General features: G+C 36.5%; 1 non-coding gene across 1 annotated transcript; it reads left to right on the plus strand.

Annotated features, from left to right (window-relative positions):
• The first annotated feature begins 1,973 nt into the window (after nucleotides 1-1,973).
• Nucleotides 1,974-2,077, plus strand: LOC112132200 (small nucleolar RNA U13). Its single transcript, XR_002914007.2, has one exon. It is a non-coding gene; the product is annotated as a small nucleolar RNA U13 (small nucleolar RNA).
• Nucleotides 2,078-19,739: the final 17,662 nt, after the last annotated feature.

Consider the following 19,739-nt stretch of genomic DNA (forward strand, 5'->3'; position numbering starts at 1 on the left):
GGAAACCCAGAGATAACAACCTCAGGTAGCCCTTCCATCTCTAGGGCCAGAAGGACAAAAGGAAAAGCTGGTATTAGCAGCTAGGGCTTTCCAGTGAGACTGGAACCTCATAGGAGATGTGGCCAGAGACACGGCCCAAACAGAGGAGAATAGAAACCTGCTTCTTTCCTCTGTGCCTCTGTGCCTCTGTCTCCTACACTGTCTAACTCTACCTACCAAGAAAGGCTGGTTTGCAGAGGTCAGATCAAGAAAAGCTGGGGAAGGCAGAGGATACAAATGAGACATCAGATTCAGTTTCTACTAACTGCTTTTTTTCCCCTCCCTTGAATATGAGTCCTATTTCTTTGTATATCCCATAACGTTGTTTATTGAAAATTAGAGCTGGGTGCTGTGGCTCATGCCTGTAATCCCAGTACTTTGGGAGGCTGAGGCTGGTGGATCACCTGAGGTTGGGAATTCGAGACCAGCCTGACCAACATGGAGAAACCCTGTCTCTACTAAAAATACAAAATTAGCCAGGTGTGGTGGCACATGCCTGTAATCCAGCTACTCAGGAGGCTGAGGCAGGGGAATCTCATTCCAGCCTGGGCAACAAGAGCAAAACTCTGTCTCAAAAAAATAAAAGAAAAAGAAAGAAAGAAAGAAAATTTAGACATTTTGATAATACAGCAACTGTGTGTCATGGTTTTCTTTTCTGACATTTGTTTTTGTTGTTTTGTTTGTTGAGTAGCTTGCCTGGGCCAAACGTGTGAAACTGGTCTTCCCAATGGCTGCTTATGTCTCTGTTCCTTTTTGTTTTTTTTACGTTATTGTTTTTTTTTATGTTGGACTTATGAGGGATCATTCTTCTTTCTGTGTAGCATAGTGGTCGGCCAATGATTGGGCAGACGCTGTACTCAAAACACTTGAGCCAATAAGGTTTCTGTTCTCTTCTGATGGACTTCTATGTAGGAAGAGTACAAATTTCAGGCTGTTTTCCATTTTCCTCCAGATTTTTCTTCCCACCAGGCTCTTCTGCACGTCTTCTCTGTGTGTGCAACCTCGGTGTTGGCCAGTAGTATGTAGAGGGGCTTGGGCCATCTTGGTCTCTGTCGTGGATATGTGTAGCCTTAGCTGATATTATGCTTGTCCCAACAAAAACCTCAGATTAGAAAAACCATTGGTCAATTCCACTGACCCTCTGCCAAGACTGTCACTTTTACTGACATTGCTGCATGGGCATGGCCCACCTCTCCAAATCAAGTGTGCCCAGCATGACCATGGTAGCAAAACTACTAGTTGTCACAACCTGTTCCACTCTCACAAAACATCCATGCCAACCAGGCTGGCAGGAGCTTTGGAGTTGTCCCAGTAAAAAATGCCCTAAGCTCCCACTAATCTTCACAATTCCACAGGTTTTCAAGCATAAATGCTTCTTCAATTGGCTATGCCTTTGGCAGATTCCAAGAGCATAGACATAGTTGTTTTTGTCATTTTTGTTTAGCTTCACAGTTGCTTTTGGGGAGAGGATTTGCCAACCTTCTTACTAAGCCATACCCTGAAGTTCTACTTCATTCATCTAATAAATATCTATTTCATACTTTCTTGTAAAAGGTATTTTTCTGGGCATTGAGATTCCTTAATAAATAATACAGACCTAGTTCCTGTTCTTATGGAGCTTATGTTTTTACAAGGGAGATGACAAGTGGCCATATAATCATTATTTAATTACAAATGTAGTGAATGCTACAATGGAAAAGCACTTAGACTTCTGTTTTTGTTTCATGTCTTATTGAATCAGCCATAACTTCTAGAAAATCATTACCATAACTTTGTAATAGCAATGATGTGTGTAATTTTCATGTTTCTGATTTTGATAAACATGCTTCTAATGTGTAACCACTAAGATAAATGTTTTTAGAGATCATGTTGTAGAATTACATATTTATTCCTCATTTTCTAGTATGTTTTCCCCTCAAAAAATTTATGTTGAGATCCTTTTGTGATTCGTAAACATGATGATTAGGTTTTTATGCTTAGGTGTGAGATGTGCCTCCCTCACATCTTGTTACGACATCTGTACATTACCCATCTGATGTGAGAAAAATAAAGAAGAAAAAAAATTATGTTGAAAGTTATCAGATACTTTTTCAGCATCTTTTGAGATTTTTATATAAGTTTTCATATTAGGACCATTTGTATCACATTTTATGTATTGAGATATTCTAATAGCAAAGTACTTTGCAGGACTCAAGTAAAATAAACTAGATGGAGATGGTGATCATTTAAATTTACCTGAATTTCATTGGCTTGTACTTTGTTTAGTATTTTATTGAAAGTGAGCTGGCACCACTATTTTGGTCCTATTATTTTTCAGTTTTTAATCATTTTTAATATTTTTCTGTGACCTGCAATTGTTCATGTAAATGTGTGACAATTTAAACAAAAAGAAGGGAAATAAATTTGGTAATTTATAATATTATATTAGTTATAGGACAGGAATGCTACCTAGGCCCCAGACTCATAAAACCAAAATGTTTTACTAATGTATCTTGAAGGACTTTTTAAAAGATTATCTGGTTTATAATCTTAAGTTCTCTTGCCTTAAAAAATATATAAACCTATGTCATAACAAGTTAATCTGACTGGCTTTTATTTAGTACTTTGAATTTAGTCCTAAATCATAATAATGACAACTCCTTAGGTTGAGAAAGATGGAGAAGTCCCACTAGGCAGAGAACTGTGATTCCCATGGCACCAGTAAGTATATGTTCATTATAGTACTTGTCCCATTGAATTAAAATTATTTACTTACGTGTAGATAATCCCCACTAGCCAGTAGCATCTTAGAGTGAGGACTTAATCAGCTATCTGTCCCTACATCCTGGTGCAGCTCCCAGCACATGCAGTTACTTCAAATCTTTATTGTAGCAAGGAATGTATGGGGCCATAGAGGACACCCCAAAATCTAAATGCCAATTCTTACTCTTCCAATGTCCCAATAAAATACCTAAAGAAGAGATATTATATAGGCATAGAAATGATTTAAAGATTAGGTTGAAGGAGGAAAACATGCAAATGTCAGGGACTTTCACTGATGGATAGACAGTCGTTACAATGTACACAGTGCTTCTGCAATGATCTCTTACCAAGAAGAAAGGCAGCCTGTTTTCCTAGAGATGCCATCAGATTCACAGAGACCTATACAAAATGTGTTTTCTTGAGGGTCCACATCTAGCTACACAAGCTCGGGAAAGTCACATAATTTTTCTGGATCTCTGTCTTTCCAGCTGTAACATACAGGGGTGATAAGCCTGTTTGAGAGTCTCTTCTGTACCTCGTATCTTTTGATTCCAAGATGAATGAAAAACAAGCACTGGTTTTCTGAAAGATTTATTATAAAATATAAAATCAAATTCTACCTTTTTATAATAATAAAAGTGAGTTGGAGATTGCCAATCCACTGACCATCCCCATAAGCAGAAATTTCTCCTAAAGGAAACAGAAACACAATACAGTCCCAAAATATCAAGACTTTTTATCTGTCAGAAGGAGAAATGATTATTTGCTCTTGGTAATATGGGACAGTTATTCTAGCCAAATAAGTTAAATATGTTTGTCTTCCCAGTATTTGAGACCTGGAGCTTGCTTTCTTATTTCTGCTCTGAGAGTGTTTCATTTGGTTAATGTTTAGCAGAAGGAAAAAGAAGAGAGAGAGTGTGTGTGTGCATGTTTGAAAATTGCAGTCACTTTTCTTCTAAAGCCAGAGGCTACGATGTCAAGAAGTAAATGATAGAAGATGTCAGCTCTCCTATCTATAACCTCAGCTTTGCAGTTTCTCTGGGGGCCTCATGCACTCTTACAGCTTCTTAAACAGGAAGTAGATCTGGCAAAAAATTTAAGTGCGTTTTACAGTTGATATACCACAGACTCGGCCAGAACAGTTCTAAACAGAAGACTTCACAGAAATCCTGACACTTTGTTTTTTGCCAAAGAACAGTGTCTTTTTCAGAAATGCTGATTTTGGGATCATGGACATTCTCCTTAATTTCTCTTTAGCAAGTCTGTTGGAAGGAGGAAATTGGTGCCTTTGAACAGATTATCCCCCCCACACAATAGCGCTTGATAAGGGACGGTAAGCAGCACAGGTGAGTGCTGTTAGAAGGTGGGGGTGGGAAAGAGGAAGAAGGCACAGGAGGAGTCAATAAGAGGTTAAATAGAAAGACCAGAGCAACCCGAGAGAGCCTGAGAGCACTGGGTGACGAGAAGACCTGCAGGAAGGGAATGGTGAGTTAAGAATATTATAATGAAAACTCCTTTTGACTACTTCATATCTTTGTCTACTATAGACAGCTAGGGTTTTGTACAAACTGTGTTCTCATGAGAATCCAGAGCTGACTGCTCTGAGCATTTCATGGTACATACTGTGGGATTTTGACTAACGCTGGCAAAGATCTTTAATTTCTTCCAAGGATTGGAGTATACAGGAATTTGGTTTTTATTACATAGATCAATCATTAGAAACAGCTTAGATGATATTATTCATGCAGTTAACCTGAAACGAGTATGATAATAGTTGCAGGAAACAACCATTACCCTCATAAACTTGGAGATTAAATTAAATCATTTTTGTTAAACTCATTTATTGAAAAAAATTATCGATTCTCTCAGTAATAATGTGATTCTGTGAATTGAATTTTATGTTATTTACGAACTTCAGAGTAAAATTATTCCAAGGCTTGTTTCTCTTGGATGAAGGGCTGTAAAATCTCATTTTGGATGTAGAATATTATAATCGCATGAATTACTCAGGGTTTATGATGTGAAGTTTTTAAGAAAAGCAAATAGTTTTTGTTTTGTTTTGTTTTGTTTTTGTTGTTTTTTTTTTTTTTTTTGCTTTTAAAAATTCTGGGAGTATGTGGCTCCCTGAAGAGATGTTTCTTTTCAACCTCAAATCAACTTTATTTCTTGGCTCTTTCATGAACTTTCCTTCCTGTGCTACAAGTATTTCCAAGGGAGATTGTGTCATGTGTTTTTAGATTCTGCCAAGAAAAAGTACTCCATTGCTCATAGTTGCATTTATATCATCTGGTTATTGTCTGTGATAGAACATAGCTAAGGAAAGAGGTCAATACTGACTTCTTCTTAATACTGTATCCATAAATGTTGACTATGTAGTTGAATTGGCCTTATAAACAGATAAGTTAAACAATTAAATTTGCAGTGAAAATTTCTACATCTGTTCACTAATTTCTGAAATTCTTAAATGGGTAATATCTCTCATAAGTGTAAATTGTTTAAGTTGCCTCAATATGTCAAATCTAACACAACAACTTGCAATACAGATAGTTTATTCTGGAAAACGATCACAAAGAATGAAAGTAAAGAATAGGGAAGAGAGGAAAAATAATCCAAGGGTGTGTTATTAAAAGTTTTTACTGCTGTAGGCAGCTGAAACTCAAGCCACATGGGAACATCTGAGGAGCCAATGATAATTCACCTGAGAGTTATTCACTCAAGGGCTGCAAGGGGAGAATATTTATCAAGCAAATTCTGTTCCCCATTGGTGAATGCTTCATGGGATATTAACTCCATCTTACTTCCAGGTTTGCCTGGAGACCAGAATAGCTGAACAAGTTTCGGCAGGTATTAGGGAGGCAGTGGTGGAGAAGTGCTAAGAGGCAGAAATCAAGAGATGCATGGTGGAGCTGAACAGAGGTGCTGTCAGGCTACATTCTCAGGCATTGGTAGCCATACCAAGGGCTAGAGTGAAAAAGGAGCCTAGAGAATATGAGGCAGAGCCCAAGAAGTCCAGAGATAAAGCTTAAAAGAGAAACATTTATATTCCATTTAGTATAAGAAGGTCTCATTAGGGCATATCTGTGGAAGGTCAGTGATACACAGAGGACAGTGAGTATCTGAGGGAGGAGAAGTGCTAAGCCACGGCACATAAGGAAGATCATACTGGGGGTAGGTAGAGGGTTTCAAATGACCAGCTTGGCCTACTTTGGATTTTCAACTAAGGCTAAGACTGCCTGAAATTCACTGAAGAGTCTGCAGAATTATAGTGAATTCAGGGTCATCTAGTTAACTTCCCATCTGTAGCTTAGACCCTCTGTCAGCAGGCATTGACCTTTGCCTAAAATTCTCTCATGTCAAAGCACTCACGGTCTTCTGAGTTAATAGCTTGAGACATTCCTCACTACTAGATGTTGTGGCAAAAACTTATCTTTCTGAGATTCCTGCTGATGAGTTCTGGATCTTTGGGGCCATGCACAACTATTAAGATCTGAAGAGTTATCACGGCTTCCTGAATCTTTAATCATTAGGCTAAACGTCTCTAATTTCTACAGACACTTATTCCTCAGTTAATAGTATTTATAGGTCTTGCTCCTCCGAAATCTTCTCTATTGAGGTGTCCCAAATAAAGTGCTAGACAATGCATTGTAAACTGACGAAGACTGGAGGGGTATCATTTCCTCCCTATGGCTAGGTGACACCGTTCTAGTAATATATGCTGAAACTGACAGAACTTTCTTCGAAGCTGCTACGCACTGCTATGTGTAACTGAGTTCACTGTTGACCAAAGCCCCTGACTCTTTTTCATATGAGCTACAGCTAAACCATATTTTAATCTACCTTTGTACTTTTATTAGTTGGTTTGATTTTTTGGAGGGGTGGGGCAAGGGAAGAATCTTACATAAATCTTTATTGAAATTAATCTTGTTAGATCAGTCAATTATTTTGACGTGATAAGGCCTTTCCTAGCCATAATTTGACATTCAACATGTTTGTTATTGTTTTTAGCTTCTTATCACTGGCAAAGAAAAGGAAAAAAAGATTTATTAAGACAGGACTTGCTTTACTGCAAGTAGAAATGTCTGTCTGGTAATGGCCATTCAGCCGGTTATTAAACCTGTCAAATGTACTAGCATACAAGCCAGGGAGAATTGGAAAAGTTGTAGGTCTTTATCTTTGAACAGAAGAAGCCAGTTGATATGGTTAGGCTTTGTGTCCACACCCACATCTCATCGTGAATTATAATCCTCATAACCCCCACAATCCCCACGTGTCAAGGAAGAGACCAGGTGGAGTTAATTGGATCATGGAGATGGTTTCTCCCATGCTGTTCTTGTGATAGTGAGTGAGTTCTCTCGAGGTCTGATGGTTTTATAAGCATTGAGTAGTTCCTCCTGCATTCATTCTCCTTCCTGCTGCCTTGTGAAGAAGGTACCTTGCTTCCCCTTCACCTTCTGCCATGATTGTGAGCTTCCTGCGGCCTTCCTAGCCATGCTGAACTGTGAGTCACTTAAACATTTTCCTTATAAATTACCCAGTCTCAAGCAGTGGGAAAACAGACTAATACACCAGTAATCCTCAGAAAATGCATCCCAGCAAGTAAGATAAGACTCTAGCCCAATTCCAGCATTCATCAGTGTCTAAGGAAGAGTTCAGTTGGTGGTGGCAAAGTGAAGATAGCACTTTTGTATTTCTGAGAAGAAGCATTGTATAGTGGCATGTATAGTTGAGGTCATTAACTAGAAGTTATTTTGGTGGGAATCATCAGGAAAATCTAATAGAGCTCACTGCTTGGAGAAAGGGCTATTAGGAATAAAGCAAGAAAAACACCCTCCTTTTCCTTCCCCCACTATACAGGATGGGATAGAAAGTACAATTTTCAAATTGTCACAGGTTTCTAAGGAATATTTTTGTATGACCCATGAGTTTTGCCTTTAAGAGTGGACAACAACAACAACAACAAAATGTTTCCAAATTCCATTTGCCTTTTAGCATCCTTCTGCCAGGCTACTTCACTTTGCCTACTTTGGGGCAGGGCCAATGGAGTCAGGACTGAGCAGGAACTAGCACCTAAGTGCATACAAAATATGTCAATATGGGCATTAATTTTTGTCATTATCCTCACCCAACAAAAACAGCTCCCCAACTCCCTCTGTGAGTTCCCAAAACACGTAATAAGTATCACTTTTAGTTCTGAATCTACATTCTATTTCCTCACTAGAACCAGAGCTCTGCCAGGCACCCCAGTTCATTTTCCTGGGGCCATGATACCTTGCCTGTCTCTTTTTCAATAATCTACGCTTGGGACACAATATAGACAGAATAATGGCCTCCCAGTGACGTTCGCATCCTAAGCTCTAGAATCTATTACATTATACAGCAAAGGGGAATTAATTAACATGGCAAATGGAATTAAGGTTGGTATTCAGCTGCCTTCAAGTTAGAGAGATTATCCTGGATTATCAAGAGAAGCCTTGTGTAATTATAAGCGTCCTTGAAAGTGGAGGAGATAGGCAGAAGAAATCACAGAAGGAGATGTGATGATGAAAGGAAAGTCAGAGTAAGGTGTTATGAGAAGGACTCAATAGACCATTGCTGGCTTTGAAGATGAAGGAAGGGGCTATGGGCCGAGGAATTCAGGTAGCCTGTAGACACAGGAAAAAAACAAGGAAACAGATTCTTCCATAGAGATTACAGAAGGGAATGCATTTTTGCCTGATACCTTGATTCTAGCCCAGTGAAACCAATGTCAGAGATCTAACCTTCAGATAATAAGAGAATACATTTGTGTGGTATAAGTAGGTAAATTTCTGGTAATTTGATTCAGCAATAATAAGGAACTAATACAAAACTATATAATGTTTCTTTCCCTTTCAAATAATTGTTGGGATTCAACCTGAAACCACATCTCTTCAAATCATGACCAATCTTTGTTAAAATAAAAAAATTAAATTAACAAAATTATATATATTTATCTTAGACAGCATGATGTTTTAAAATATATAGATTGTAGAATAGCTAAGTCATCCTAATTAATATATGCATTACATTGCATAACTTATTTTTTGTGATGAGAACACAAAATGTATTCTTAGCAATTTTCAAGAATAAAATACATTGTTATTAACTATAGTCACCATGTTGTACAATAGATCCTTTGAGCTTATTTCTATCTAACTGAAATTTTTGATCCTTTCACCAACATCTCCCTAAATTGCTTCCCACCCACCTCTTAGTAACCACCATTCTACTCTCTGTTTCTATGAGTTTAATTTTTTAGATTCTACATGTAAGTGAGATCATACAGTATTTGTCTTTTTGTGCTTAGCTTATTTCACTTAGCATAAGAACCTCTGAGTTCATCTATGTTGTTGCAAATGACAGAATTTCCTTCTTGTTTAAGGCTGAAGAGCATTCCATTATGTACATATACAACGTTTTCTTTATCCATTCATCAGTTGATGTTCACTTAAGTTGATTGCATATCTTGGACACTGTGAATCATGCTGCAATGAACATAAGAGTGCAAATATTTTTTTCTCTGATTGTATATTTTCAAATAACCTGTCTTTAACTTCACAGATTCTTTTTCTTCTGCTTTATCAATTCTGTTGTTAATGCTCTCTGTTACATTTTAAAAATTTTTATTTATTGTGTTTTTCAGCTCCATAATTTGTTTGTTGTTTTTAAAAAATAATTTCAATCTCTCTGTTACATTTATAATTTTGGTCATTTATTGTTTTCCTGACTTAATTAAATTGTTTCTATTTTCTTGAGGTTCACTGGACCTCCTTAACACAATTATTTTAAATTCCTTATCAGGTACTTTTTGTATCTCCATTTTCTTGGGGTCAGCTACTGGAAATTATAGTGTTCTTTTGGTGATGTTATATCTCATTGATTTTTCATGTTTCTTGTTGCCTTACACTGATATCTGCACATTTGAAAAAGTAGAGACTTATTCTAATATTTGCAGACTGGTTTTGTCTGGGAAAGCTTTCATCAGTCAGCCCGTGTAGAGATTTTGGGCAGGGGCAGGCTATCTGGTGTGGTCTGTGGGGAGGCTTGCTGCTGGAGCCTTTGGGGAGGTTTGGTCAGCAGGTGGATGCCTGGCACCTAAGTTCTCAGGGGCTTATCCAGTGCTGGGGTGGGCCTTGAACCTAAGTCTGCAGTGGCCAGCCTGGTACTAGGATGGGCCTGATAGCTGTGTTCACTGGGACAGGCCTGGAGCCTGAGTCCACTGGGATGGGCCTAGAGCCTGAGTCCATAGGCACTAGCTTGGGACTGGGGAAGATCTGGAACCTGAGCAAATGAAGATAGGTCTGTGTTCTGGGTCTTCAGGTGCGGATCTGGACCCTGGGTCTGCTGGAACATGAGGCAATAAGGGCCAATATGGAGGATGCAGCTGCAGGGACCAGCCTCGACAGACCTGGAGTCTGTGTTTATATGTGGCAGCCTGGTGCCTGAGACCAGAGATGTGCTTCTGGTACTAGAAAAATAAATAAAAAGAAATTTACAACTGAACATAGTGCAGTTAAAGAAAACCTAAAGGTAAAGCGAACACCTCAAAAGTAGTCAGAGAAAAAAGGACAGAGTTTCCCAAAAGAGCAAGGTTTAGACTAACAATTGACTTTTCAACAACAGCAACAGAGGTCATAAAACAGTTATGTGATATATTCAACTTGCTGGAAGAAAAGAACTGCCAATCCAGGCGGTAAAAATATTCTTATAATATTCTTATTCTCAAAAAGTTCTTAAAAAATCAAGACAATTAGGAACATTTCCAGGCAAATAAAAATAGATTTCACTATTAGTAGACCCATGCTAAAGAAAATTCTAAAACATATTCTTAAGAGGAAAATGATCAGATAGAAAGATTCAGGAGAAAAATAAAAAGTCATAACATTGACTGTAAGTTCCATAATGGCAGGGCTGGGCTCCATCCTGTCCACTGCTGACCTTAGCCATTTAAAGGATGAACGAGATAATAAAATAAGCTTGACATAAAGATGAGATTTCCAGTCATCAGAGCTGCTTACAGATGGAATAAGCTGTCCCAAAAAATGTGATATAGAAGCAGAAACAAACTAACTTGATGTATTCCAGGCCTTGACTTTAATCCAGGAACTTCTGGATATTTAACTTAACTATCACTGACTGAGCTCCAGTGAGCTAAATATTTTTGCATGCATTATCTCACTAAATGCTTATATCTACACCATGAAGTAGGTAAAATTATCTTTATTTTACAAATAATGAACTAAAGCTCAAAGAGGCCACAATCAGGGGAAAGAGGTGTACAATTGGGGAAAGAGGTGCAATTAGGGTTCTATAAAGCTCAAACTAAAGCTCAAAGAGGGTATAGTTGGGGAAAGAGGTGAAATTAGGGTTCCATAAAGTTTGTATACAAGGAGCGTTAAGCCTATGGCAAGGTCCATACCTGTCATGCCCCTTGTATGTCTCAGCATCAAGTGACAACCCCACAAACTTACGCATACTATAGGTTGTTATGGAGTTTCATCTGTGAGTTCTTATGAATTATCATAGCTTTGTTGAACCATCCTATGAATAAAATTCACTGTTACTGTTGTGAGTGAGACCTGTCACCTACTTCCTAAGATGTGAACCTCATTTATCATGAGAACCCCCTTTGCAAATGTCTTCATAAAACATACATCTGTGTCTTATTAAACTATTAGGAACTTCTTGTTAAATATGTTTACTTCTACTCCCTTCCCAACTTCTATAAAACTGACAACAAAGGAATGAAAAAGTACAACTCAATGTTTTTAAAAAAGAAGAAAAGAAGTCAGTCACAGTAGATTGTAAAGATCTATAATATTTAGAAGATGAATTGAGAATAGATGAGTCTTAAATTACCAAAGAGATTAAAGAACAGTGATACTCAAATGCCTGGTATTGGTGGTAGTGCGAGGGGAAGAAGTATTGGTTTTTAGGGATGACACAGGGAAGCAAAAAAAAAAAAAAAAAAAAAAAAAAAATCAAGGGGAGTTTATTGAAGAAGACTAAAGTTATGGGTACAAGTCAGCACTGGAGATAGAAGAATCTGCCAAAAGTCAGTAAAACAAACAGTTAGCCACCCCCATCCTCACAGTACACTCACAAGACCATTCCTCCCACACTGGGATAAAAAAACTAGAGAAGTTATAACTCTTTGCAGAAATCGAAGTCTCAGATTTAGCTAAGAGTTGGAGTGCCATGCCAGAAACACAAGAGCTAAACAAAGTCAGAATACTAAGTGATGAGGCCCTTTTTGGCTCCCAGAAGTCTGAAATCCAAGCTTCTACCTCTGCTGCCATAGCCTCTCTCCATGACAGGCAAGATATTGGAAGTTTCCTCTCTATGAAACTGACTAGTGTAACAAGACTTAAGCATATTAATATTTAGGGTATCTTCCAAAGAAACAGCCCAATCCCCACCCCTCTTTGCTGAAACTCACACATCAACAAGCCTCTCTCATGCACAGAAAACACCCAATCAGCTTTGTAATACTTTACTCTCAAAATTGAATGGAGAGCCAATGATTGCCAAACTATTGAGAAAATCCTTAACTTATTTTTTCTTTTTCTCTCTTTTTATTAAAAAATGCCATCATGAAAGCAACATTTTTGCTATGAGTCATACCTTACCTTGTAAAAACCCATCTATGCCATTGGAGTAAATTTATTGTTGCTCTGGTGTAAGGTTTTAGTCCTTAGTTCTTTAAAAAGTGTTTCTATTTCTTTCTATGAGACCAGTCTACCTCTTCCTGCTCTCGTCTAATCTCCTCAATGACAGATTTTTCACTTTGACATTTATTGAGCCTTGGAACTACTTTATAGGGTATGACAGCCCCAATTCCCATTGTGCATTGTTTGTTTTTAGTTTAGTTATTTCACTGGGTGTTTTACTGGGTTGATATTTTTTCTTATTTTATTCTATTTTGTCTCTTTACTATGCTATAGATGTATATATTGAGAATAACGAATATTTTAAAACTTAAAAAATTAAACCTCTCACCTAGTTTTATAGTTAGCTGTATTTTGTTGAACTTATTTTATTGGTGCTGTGGTCATCACAATATGTCTTGTCAACTGGCACCTTCCATTAGGGTCTGGAAGACTTAACAATTTCATGTCATTAGTTTATTTTGGGATGCAATTCAGTAGCTGATATAGTGTGCTTTGATAAATAAGAAGTTTAGGTAATTTTAGAAAGTTCAGTAAGACATAAATTTTTTACCTAGTCTATGCTTCATGGGAAAATAAACTTCAGAAACATTCTCATTTACTTTCTATTTCTTTTTTGTTACACATATGTAGAATGTTCATCTACAGAGAGCTGTTTCTTATGTGCATTTAAATGTGGTTATAATTTTTGTTTATTAATTTAATAAAAGAAAGAAAAATAGACAACGATGTACAGAAGGAGACGGAGCATGGCACAGAGCACTACAAATAGGAAAGATTTTTCTGTGCCCAGAGATAAGGAGCAAAGAGCTATCATACACTGAGAGCATGTTTCACTGAGAATAATGAGCCATATAACTACTCTCATGTGATTTTCAAAACATAAATCTTCAGGATGCAAGGGCAGGTGGTGATGAATTATTGGAATAGAAAATCGTTGAAGGGAAAGGGCAGCAACATCAAAGTTATGCATATTTATGCAAATTCAACTTCCAAAATATGAAAGGGTTTTCTCTGTACTATGAAAGTGACTGAAATTAATGGATGAGAAGCAGGGAGATTTTGTATGTCTGCTTAACTCTGCCTATACAGTCCTTTTGAAAGGATGCCTATAACACAAAAGACTGAGCCATCTTTCACAGGCTCCACACTATTGTGGGTTTAGGCTGACAGCCCAGATAGCAAGAGTCAAAAGGCAGATGTGTTTTGTGAAGACTTGAGTGGAATAAAAGAAAATAATGCCAGGCTCAGAAGAGAAACTTCTCATGGATGGAAATGGGTAAAAAATACTCAGAAAATACAATTCTAGTGAGCGGTGGGAAACTTTAGTAACCTTGAAAACACTCAGAACTCTCCTGTAGTATGTAGAATGCCTTTAGAATCCTAGATAAGTCAGAAAAAACCCCAAAAAGCTAGATTATATTAATATAGAAAATGTATTATGATAAAGATAAGAGCCTCCACATAAAGGTCAATGAAAGATTTTAAGTTCATCTCGAAGTATTTCATTTTGGCCTGGATTTACATTGACATAAAATCTCAGAGACTCATTCCAGCCTTTCTGGGGCCAAGATGATTATCTCCTCCTGCAGATCCCCCAATATAGTTAACTTTTCCATGAGGTGAAGTGTGATATAAGCCTTCATAAGAGCCAGAAGCACACAGTTAGAGATATGGCAATTGACAGGGATATTCTGGAACACTTACTTAAAAAGTTTGAAAATACAAAAGGGAAATCTACATGCAGATAAGCATTCTAGTTTTTATTCTGCCTTCAGATGATGCCAAAATCCTTGGCAATACATGGAAATGGGTGAGTGAAGTTCTAATATTTTTCTGCTTGTTTATAGTTTATTACTTCTCATTTTAGTATTAATCACCTATAATTACACCACATGTTAACAATAACATGTGGAAAACTAAGGAAAGGGCAGATAGCCAAAGAAAAGCTATTTGAACCCAGAGGGAGATTTTCAGGAAAGAAAAGATAGTTCAGCAGTTAGAGTTTATAAGACATGTGTGCTCAAGAGAAAGAGCTATGACCCAGATAAGAAAAATAAAGAGTATGCCTTAGACTGGGGGGAAAAAAAGAGAAAGAGCTTACATCTCAAATGAGAGAGAAAAAAAAGAGACAGAGAGAAGGAGATTTATGATGGATGGATGCTCTTTAGCTGTCTGGTACAGTAAAATTTTGCCATCAAATGTGACAACAGGAAGCTTCTAACAAATTGATATGTGATGCCTTAATGATATTTCCACCCAACCTGAATGGGTCACATAGCCTCTCTCTGGCTCGAAATTCTTTAATCTATCCTGGAGTATTTTGCAATTTCTTCTGCCTCCAGTTGTACTGCTTAGTCAGTGATAGGCAATCGTTTTGCATAGATCTTAATAATGGAACATCATAACAGACAGTCACCTACTCGTGCATACCATTCTTTCTTAGGCCCTATAAAGCATTTGGTTGTTGCTTTGTAAGAAAATATGGAAATGCAGTTGTCTTTACAACAATGAGTATGTGCATTACTAATATAAAATTTATGCCCTGAGATACTATTTTCATACCTTTCTGTGTACTTAATAACATTTTGTTTCAGTGATTAATCAGTGTATTCAATTTGGGTACATTGCACATGTCAATTAAATTTAATGCATAGAACATCAACAATGAGCATAATTCTTTTGAAGTGGTAACAATATGAACAGCTATGAGGAAGCTCCTGCATGCACAGGAGCTTTGGTTATTCGAGATCTTTGGTGGTTTCATACAAATTTTAGAATTGTTCTTTCTATTTTGTGAAGAATGTCACTAGTATTTTGATAGAGATTTTATTGAATCTGTAGTTAACTTTGAGCACTATGGTAATTTTCACGATATTAATTCTTTCAATCCATAAACATGAACGTTGTTCCACTTTTTTATGTCCACTTTAATTTTGTATTAGATTTATAATAACAACTATATCACAATACCGTTAACAATTGTATGATTCCATTGATTATAAGATGTAGTCTTATTTTAGAGATGTTAGTACGTGAATAAAAGTTTCAGAACCATTGCAGTATGGTAATGTGATGTATAAGATAGAGTGACAAACCCCATTTTATTATATCTTCATGTGTTCACACAATCATGAGGAATTTGGGAAATTTACTCCACTGGGTTAAAAGAATTTTTGCCTGGGACCCTGATAGGCATCATATACAGAGAAATTGTTGCAATTCTCAGGATAAACCAGTAGAGGGAGGAATTCTCCACAGTCAGGAGCACACTCAGCAAGCAAGAAGCAACATAACCTAATTTAGACCAACGAGTAGATGTTGTAGGGTCTAGCTATGGGAGTGTAAAGTATGTCTGTGGAGGCGGAGGTCGCAGTGAGCCGAGATCATGCCACTGCACTCCAGCCTGGGCAACAAGAGCGAAAGTCTGTCTCAAAAAATAAAAATTTTTTAAAAAAGATTGGGTTACACTGGAGTACAGTGGTTTGCTAACTCAATATAACTAGTATCCTTAAAACGAGAACGCCATATGAAGAGAACAGATATGCATACAAAGAGAATACATGCAAACATGAAGGCAGAGGTTGGGATGACGCATCTACAATCACGGTACGCCAAAGATCATCAGCAAATCACCAAAAGCTAGAAGAGAGGCACAGAACAGATTCTCCCTTACAACGTTCAGAATGAACCAACCTTACTTACATGTTAAAATTATACTTCTAGCCTCCAGAACGGTAAGACAATAAATTTCTGCTGTTTTAAGCTACCCAGTTTGTGGTAGTTTGTTGTGGCAGTCCTAGGAAACTAATACACTCAGTAAGAGACAAAAAAGCAGGATCAGAAACAAAAAAAGCAAAATGAAATATAAATGAACAAAGTTTAAAAGATTACAGAAGAAATTTTCCTTTCTCCAATGTCAAAAATCAGTTAGTTCTAAATCTGTGGAATTATTTCTGGGTTCTCTATTCTGTCTCATTGGTCTATGTGTCTATCTTTGTGCCAGTACAATGCTGCTTTGGTTACTATAGGTTTGTAGATATTTTGAGGTCAGGTAGTGTAATTCCTCCGGGTTTGTTCTTTCCCCACCCCCACCCCCGCTCAGGATTGCTTTGGTTATTCGAGATCTTTGGTGGTGGTTTCATACAAATTTTAGAACTGTTCTTTCTATTTTGTGAAGAATGTCACTAGTATTTTGATAGAGATTGTATTGAATCTGTAGTTAACTTTGAGCACTATGGTAATTTTCACGATATTAATTCTTTCAATCCATAAACATGAATGTTGTTCCACTTTTTTGTGTCCATTTTAATTTTTTATTATATTTATAATATTCATTGTACAGATCTTTGACATCCATGTTTATATTTATTCCTAAGTTTATATTTTTTGTGTGACTATTGTAAATGAGATGGGTTTCTTAATTTTTTCTTATTTTTTGCTTTTATGATTATTTTTAATTGACACAGTAAATTTACATATTTATGTGATATAGTGTGATATTTTGATACATGTATACAATGTGTAATGATTGAATCAGGGTAATTAGCATACCTATCACCTCAACCATTTACGGATGAGAACATTCAAAATCTGCTGGAGAGGATGTGGAAGAAAGGGAACTTGTGTGCTGTTTGTGGGAATGAAATTAGTATAGCCATTATGGAAAGCAGTATGGAGGTGCCTCAAAAATCTAAAAATAGTACTACCACAGGATCCAGCAATCCCACGACTGGGTGTATGTTCAAAGGGAAGGAAATCAATATGTCAAAGGGGGATATCTGCACCCCCATGTTTATTTCAACACTTTTCAAAATGGCCAAGGTATGAAATAAACCTAAGTGTTTATCAACAGATTAACGAATAAAGCAAATGTGGCATATATTCGCAATGTATTACTATTCAGCCTCAAAAAAGAATGAAATCCTGTGGCAATATGGGTGAGTCTGGAGGACATTATATTAAATAAAATAAGTCTGGCAAAGAAAGATAAATACCACATGTTCCCACTCATATGTGGAAGTGAAATAAGTTGATCTCATGGAAGTAGAGAATATAATAGTGTTAACTAGAAACTGAGAAGGGTAGTGAGGAGGAAGAGATAGCAGAAGGCTGGTTAACAGATGTAAAATTACAGCTAGGTAGGAGGAATTCTTTCTGGTGTTCTTTAGCACTGCAGGGCGGCTGTGGTTAATAATAACTTATTCTATATTTTCAAATAGCTAGAAGAGCAGATTTTGAATGTTCCCAATACAAAGAAATGATAAATTTTAAGGTGATTTATATACTAATTACCCTGATTTGGTCATTATACATTGTATGTATGTATCAAAATATCACACTGTATCCCCATAGCATGTAAAACTATTACATGCTAGTTTTAAAAAGATTACAGAAAGAAGGAGAGGAATTAGGAAAAAATAAGAGCAATAGATTGGAAATAAGAATGAAGGTCTTATGAGATTAAACCTATGCGTAGTTAATGTTCTTCAAAAGAGAACAAAGCAAATGTAACAAAAAAGAATTTGAAAGGTATCATTCAAGAAAATTTCCCAAAGATGTAAGAGGACCTGACAGGGTAAGTCTTAGATTGAGTAGACAAAAAAGTGTATACAGAGATTTTCAGAACAATTAATATTGGGACATGTCCTACAAAATTTTGGGATCTCATAGACAATGAAAAGAAAAAGCTATTGTGCATCCATTCAAACCTATCAACTTAAATGAGAAAAAAGAATCAGTGTGGTTTCAGGTTTCTCTAAGAACCATTCAATGTTAAAAGACACCAGTGTCTATGAAATCTTCAGGTTTAGGTGAAAAAAAGTATTGCCCAAGAATTTTATATCCAATTAAACTGTAGTTCAAATATAAAGGAAAACATAGTTCCCATAAAAGCTTCTTGAAGAAATAACCAAATGAATTTTAGCCAACAGATAGATGAATGAAGAAACCAGCAAACAGATTGACAGTGAGCATAAAGTCGATTTAATTGTAAGGCTGAGATTAAAACAACTCTACAAGTTATGGTTTTAACTGTAAATATTATGAAATACAATAATTTAGAAATTATAAAACTAACAACTTGGAAGGTTGTATTAGTCCATTTTCATGCTGTTGATAAACACATACCTGAGACTGGGTAATTTATTAAAGAGGTTTAGTGGACTTACAGTTCCATGTGGCTGGGGAAGCCTCACAATCATAGTGGAAGGTCTTACATGACTACAGACAAGAGAGAATGAGAGAGCCAAGCAAAAGGGGAAACCTCTTGTTTTAAAAAACCATCTGATCTCTTGAGGCTTATTCACTACCACGAGAACAGTATGGGGGAAACTACCCCCATTATTCAGTATCTCCCACTGGGTCCCTCCCACAACACGTGGGAATTATGGGAGCTATAATTCAAGATGAGATATGGGGGGAGGGGACACAGCCAGACCATATCAAAAGTTAAGAAGGAAATAATTTACAAGGTAATGTAAGTATAGACATTAAATTAGCTTTTAAAAACAGATATTTATAAACCAATTAGAGCATTAAATACAGTTAGAATTAAAAATAAACACTAGATAAGCTAAGAATAGTAATATGATATAATCAGCAAAGACCAAGCAACAGAGGAAAGGAAAGGGTAGTAAGGGAGTGAAATATGATAATTTTATCAATACAATGGATCTGTTTTTTAATGAAAGAGTTAAAATACATGAGGATATATTTAAAATAATCTCTAAAATATCAAGAACAGAATATACTAAAAATTTCCAGAAGGAATGCACATAGAAAACACAGGCCACAGAATAAAATACATAAAATGAAAGATTAGGAGATCAACTTCCAGCATTATAGCGTAAGGAGCACAAGACAGGGTGGAAAAAAGCTGACATTCTGCTCCTTAGGATAATAGCCCTCCCACAGGGAGCTGAAGGAGTACTGTGTCCTTGGCTATACCAGTATGAAGTGGAGTTTCCAACTTGCTGATAGGAATTATATTGAATGTGTAGATCACTTTGGGTAGTATGGACACTTTAAGAATATTAATTCTTCTACTCCGTAAACATAGGACATCCTTCCATTTATTTGTGTCTTCTACAATTTATTTCATCAATGCCTTACAGTTTTAGGCATAGAGATATTTCACCTCCTTGGTTAAATTTATTTCTAAGCATTTTACTTTTTTGATACTACTGTAAATGTGATCATTTTCTTTATTTTTTTTCAGATAATTCACTTTTAGTGTATAGAAACATCACAAATTTCTATTTAATTTTTATT

This window comes from Pongo abelii, chromosome 12 (assembly GCF_028885655.2).
Source record: "Pongo abelii isolate AG06213 chromosome 12, NHGRI_mPonAbe1-v2.0_pri, whole genome shotgun sequence".
In the NCBI taxonomy this organism is placed as follows: Eukaryota; Metazoa; Chordata; class Mammalia; order Primates; family Hominidae; genus Pongo; species Pongo abelii.